Raw genomic sequence first — 6,000 nt, 5'->3', positions numbered from 1 at the left:
TCTATTCATTCTTTATAGAAAAACAAGGGATACAAAGCGTACCTGGAACCTGGTTCCTCAGACAACATTCCGCGGACAACCTTGTTGCGATATGTAGCCTCAAATCAGGTAACGAAGCTGTGTGATAATATGATTCCGAGATGATGGGGAGAAAAGTTAGTTTGGAGCCCTAACTGGTTGCTTTTATTTGCTGTAAAGTATGTTTACATTTCTCTCATATACTTATCACTATCACTACACAAGGACGAGGCCCCATCCGAAGATGTAGCGGCCACCCTGAGTAACGCATCTCCCTCAAACAACGAGCAAGAGGCTCTCTTCGGCTTCTAGGTGAGGCTAGTTGTGTGTGTGTGTGTGCATGTGCGTGCGTGCATGTCTGTGTGTGTGTGTGCTCGTGCGTGCGTGCGTGTCGCTACTTGCAAGTCATTACTCAATTTTCGAACTGTTCCCAAATTGTTGTTTTCATATACTAGCTAAGTGTGGCTTCCATGTTGTGCATCTTTCACTACTACACAAGGACGAGGCCCCATCCGACGATGGAGCGGCCCCACTGAGTAACGCATCTCCCTCACACAACGAGCAAGAGGCTCTTTTCGACTTCCAGGTGAGGCTTGTTGTGTGTGTGCGCATGCGTGCGTGTCTGTGTGTGTGTGTGTCTTGTGTGTGTGCGTGCATGTCGCCACTTGCAAGTCATTACTCAATTTCCGAACTGTTCCCAAATTGCTGTTTTCATATACTAGCTAAGTGTGGCTTCCATGTTGTGCATCTTTCACTACTACACAAGGACGAGGCCCCATCCGACAATGGAGCGGCTACCCTGAGTAACGCATCTCTCTCTGACGACAGCTCAGCATTCTCCAATGACTGCTCTCTCTCAAATGATGACAGTGCCTCTCTCTCCGATGCTAGCACTGATAACAGTGACTTTCTAATGGATGACCCATTTGGGAGGATTGGGACAGATCCTGATATGGACTCAAAATAAACATCTACAGGTACCACAACTAAGGCTGAGGCACTTCTCATGATAATGTCTCATGCTGCTCGACACAATATTACAGGGTCTCAACTAGACGATTTGCTGAAGCTTATCAATCAGTTGTTTGGTAAAAATGTGGTTCCTGGGTCAAAACATGCTTTTAACAAAGTGTTTAAGAACAACAAAGAGTCTGTAGAATTCTAGTTCTATTGTAAGGGCTGTAAAGCCAACATGGGCACACAGCAAGACATGCAGGAGAACAATATAACACAGTGTGTAGAGTGTAACATCACAGTTGACATAAGCACTATGAACAGCGCAAGCTTTTTCATCAATGTACCAATTGCACCACAGATTCAATGTCTCCTTGAAAATCCTGAGATTCACAACACATTGAGCTACAGGTTTGATAGACGTCCCAATGGAGATAATGTTATCTCAGACATATATGATGGTGACCTCTACAAAGAATTGTCAGAGACTGATCAAATCTTATCTAATTCAAACAATCTCTCGTACATTTTCAATTCTGATGGGTCACCCCTTTTCAAGTCTTCAAAGTTCTCCGTTTGGCCAATTCAACTTCACCTAAACGAGCTTCCTCCAAAGATTAGGTTTAAACATGTAATTCTTGCTGGTTTATGGTTTGGTTCAAATGAACCTGCTATGCATGTCCTCCTGAAGCCGTTTGAAAATCAGGCCAAGTCGCTTGTATCCAAAGGAGTGTCTTGGAGAAAAAATGAAACTCATGTCAACAGCAAAGTCGTGGGTCTGTGTTGCTGCGTTGACTCAAAAGCGCGACCTACTATGCAGAACACCACACAATTCAACGGGTACTTTGACTGTGGCTTTTGCCTCCATCCTGGGAATCTAGTTGAAAGGCAGGTGAGATACACTGTCACAGCAACAGAATATGTTGACCCAGATGCTGAGGGGATGTTGGGAGACATGGAGTTGGCGATGGTAGAGCAGAAACGTGTGAGAGGAGTCAAGGGCCCATCACCTCTCATTAACTTTCCCTACTTTGATATAGTGTGGGGTTTCGTGCCCGACTATATGCATGCAGTGCTACTAGGGGTTGCAAGACAGCTGACGGAACTTCTACTTGAGAGCACCGATCAGCCTTACTATGTTGGGTGTCCTGCCACATTGAGGGTTCTAGAAAATCGAATCAAAAGCATTCAACCACCACATCTCATCACTCGTTTACCCAGACCGCTGTCTGAGAGGAAATTCTGGAAAGCCTCTGAATGGTGGGCTTGGTTGTTGTTTTATAGCTTACCTTGTCTGGAGGGTCTACTTGATGCACGCTACATTAAGCACCTTAGCCTTCTAGTTTCAGCTGTGTTTCTGCTTTTGAAGGAGGAAGTTAGCTTTGGTTAGGTCAACAAAGCTGATGTCATGCTCCTTGAATTTGTGGTGAGGTTTCAGTTGTTGTATGGGGAGAATGCAATGACATTTAACTTGCATCTTCTCACTCACCTGGCTAAGTCTGTGAAACTCTGGGGTCCATTGTGGGCACACTCCGCTTTTGTATTTGAAAATGCAAATGGTAGTCTCCTGAAATTGGTGCATGGAACCAAATGTGTCCCTCTTCAGATTGTTCAGAAGTTTCTATTACACAGAGCAATACCACATTTTTCAGCGAAGTATGTGGTTAGCGAGCGTCTCCTGCAGTTCATCAATCAGAGATGAATGAGTACTCAAAGGTCCAGAAATACAAGAGACATGAGGATACAGCAGTGTTGGATAGTGGAAGTCAAATGTATCACACAAGAAGAGAGAGATGCATTTCTCTCTGCACAGATAGAAGTGCCTGATGAAATTCTTACACACAGTCGAATGATTCACAAAGGTCTAGTTTTTACAGGCAAGTACTACAGTCGCACTAAGAGACGCAGTGAGTGTTGTGCAAGGCTGACTGATGGATGCATTGGTGAGATTCATCACATTATATCTTATACTTCAGAGGGGAGAACTGAAATTGCCTCTCTTTTAAAACCTTTTGATTCACAATCTGCCTCTTTCCCACTACCAAGGGGTTATGGGTTTGTACCTCATATTACACATGTTACAGAGGGGGGTCTATCCCTGATCCACTTGATTCCAGTGCATAGACTTGGACAAAAATGTATTGTTGTGAAATCTTCTGATAGGATGCATGTATGTGACTTTCCAAACCAATATGAGAGAGATTGAGGACCTGTATCCTCTCTCTGTGTCAGTAGACTCTTATCAGTAGAGCAGTTTAATTCTGTCAGTAGAGCAGCTGAACTCTAGTCTCATGATATGAGCTGCTCTTAACTACATGGTGCTGGTGACTAAGTCAATGTTTTATGAAATGCTTTGTAAATACGAACAGGTCACTGCCCCTAGAAGGGGCAATCTCCCAAAGCTCCTATTCCAAAGAGAGATGTTTGGATTCCATACACTTAGCAGCATGCAGCCAAAAGGGTTGAACAACGACTTTTCTTTCGGACCTTGCTTGTATTAAGGGGCCAGGCAGCGTAGCTGCCGGAACCCTATTGTATTTGCCTATATTATTATTATTAGGGGCCAGGCAGCATAGCTGCCGGAACCCTATTGTATTTGCCTATATTATTATTATTAGGTGGGCTAGCTTGCAAAAGCTAGCCCAACTTGTGATATTCCCACTATTTCTTTCTTTCTTTCTTTCTTTCTTTCTTTCTTTCTTTCTTTCTTTCTTTCTTTCTTTCTTTCTTTCTTTCTTTCTTTCTTATTATTATTCTCCCCGCTTTTTTGAACCTTAACTAGTTCTTCATACTTTGTGCTAGAAACTTCATTCAAACTTGTAAAATGTTCATGATGTTCAGCTCTTGAACGGATCCATTCAGATTTTTGATATTTTTGATAGTTTTTTAGAAATTTAACTTTTAAAACTATTTTTTGTCCCATTGAAACTGCTTGAAACTGCTTTTGGAATGTTCAGAAAATTTATGTTTTTAGAGTGGTGGCAGCAGTTGCTTTGAAAATATTCACACATTTTGTAAACTGCTGGCACTCCTACAGTTTTGAAAGCTCACACACATATTATACATCAAAACATTAACACAACTGTGCTGATTCGTACAATGTAAGTATCTAAGCAGTGTGACTTATAGTTTTCGCTGTATGACGATTTGTTCGGCAACTGCGCTCTCCATTGAAACGTATGGGCCCACACTACCTTTTGAGCTGCTAATTTTGCATTTTTACCCTTTTTCTAACTCGTCGCCATGCCTACAGTTTTTAAGCTACACGGACATATCATATCCTTAATGTTCAGCATTTTCTCAGGATTCCTACGATGTCAATATCTAGGCTGTGACATTTATACTTTTTGAGAGAGAGCTGTCTGAATCGGACATGCCTTTCCATTGAAGTGAATGAGAGGATGCTCACAGTGTCAGTTGGGATTTGAATTTGGGGACACGTGCAGGCTCTCTGTACAGGCACCCTTTTATGACTATTGTGGTAGCATTCATATTCATTCATTCATTCCTTCCTTCCTTCCTTCCTTCCTTCCTTCCATCCATCCATCCATCTTTCCTTCCTTCCTTCCTTCCTTCCTTCCTTCCTTCCTTCCTTCCTTCCTTCCTTCCTTCCTTCCTTCCTTCCTTCCTTCCATCCATCCTTCCTTTCTTCCCTTCCTTCCTTCCTTCCTTCCTTCCTTCCTTCCTTCCTTCCTTCCTTCCATCCATCCTTCCATCCTTCCTTCCTTCCTTCCTTCCTTCCTTCCTTCCTTCCATCCTTCCTTCTTTCCTTCCTTTCTTCCTTTCCTTCCTTTCCTTCCTTCCTTCCATCCATCCTTCCATCCTTCCTTCCTTCCTTCCTTCCTTCCATCCATCTTTCCTTCCTTCCTTCCTTCCTTCCTTCCTTCCTTCCTTCCTTCCTTCCTTCCTTCCTTCCTTCCTTTCCTTCCATCCATCCATCCATCCATCCATCCATCCTTCCATCTTTCCTTCCTTCCTTTCCTTCCTTCCTTCCTTCCTTCCTTCCTTCCTTCCTTCCTTCCTTCCTTCCATCCATCCTTCCTTCCTTCCTTCCATCCTTCCATCCTTCCTTCCTTCCTTCCATTCTTCCTTCCTTCCTTCTTTCTCTCTCTTTCTTTCTTTCTTTCTTTCTTTCTTTCTTTCATCCATCCATCCATCCATCCATCCATCCATCCATCCATCCATCCATCCATCCATCCATCCATCCTTCTTTCTTTCTTTCTTTCTTTCTTTCTTTCTTTCTTTCTTTCTTTCTTTCTTTCTTTCTTCCATCCATCCTGCTTTCTTTCTTTCATCCATCCTTCCCTCCTTCCTTCCTTGCATCCTTCCTTCCTTCCATCCTTCCTTCCATCCATCCTTCCATCCTTCCATCCTTCCATCTTTCCTTCCTTCCTTTCCTTCCTTCCTTCCTTCCATCCATCCTTGCTTCCTTCCATCCTTCCTTCCTTCCTTCCATCCATCCTTCCTTCCTTCCTTCCTTCCTTCCTTCCTTCCTTCCTTCCTTCCATCCTTCCATCCTTCCATCCTTCCTTCCATCCATCCTTCCTTCCTTCCATCCTTCTTTCTTTCTTTCTTTCTTTCTTACTTTCTGTCTTTCTTTCTTTCTCTTCGTGGTGGCGTGGTGGTCTCGCCACCACGCCACAGACCCCACAACTCAGCCCCTGATTGAGCTAGAGACACACAGTGGGTGCAAGGAGACTGCCCGGAGGTCTTCATGGTGGAGTCAGGTAGGTGGCCCGGAGAGGGGTACACTGTCCCCGACTGGCTCTGACCTGAGGGGGTGGAGTCTCATCACCACGCCACTATCCATGCCACGGGCCCCACAACTCAACCCCTGAGTGGGCTAGAGACACAGTCTTCATTGGTGGATGCATTGAAATTGCCCAGAGGTCACTGTACTGTCCCCGACTAGCTGTGACCCAAGGGGGCGGGGCCTAACCAGCACGCCACTATCCACGCCACGGGCCCCACAACTCAGCCCCTGAGTGGGCTAGAGACACACGGTCTTCACCGGTTGAGTCAGGTAGG

Source organism: Borostomias antarcticus (genome assembly GCF_949987555.1).
Source record: "Borostomias antarcticus genome assembly, chromosome: 12".
NCBI lineage: Eukaryota > Metazoa > Chordata > Actinopteri > Stomiiformes > Stomiidae > Borostomias > Borostomias antarcticus.
The sequence above is the reverse complement of the archived record's forward strand: the minus strand, read 5'-3'. Positions refer to the sequence as shown.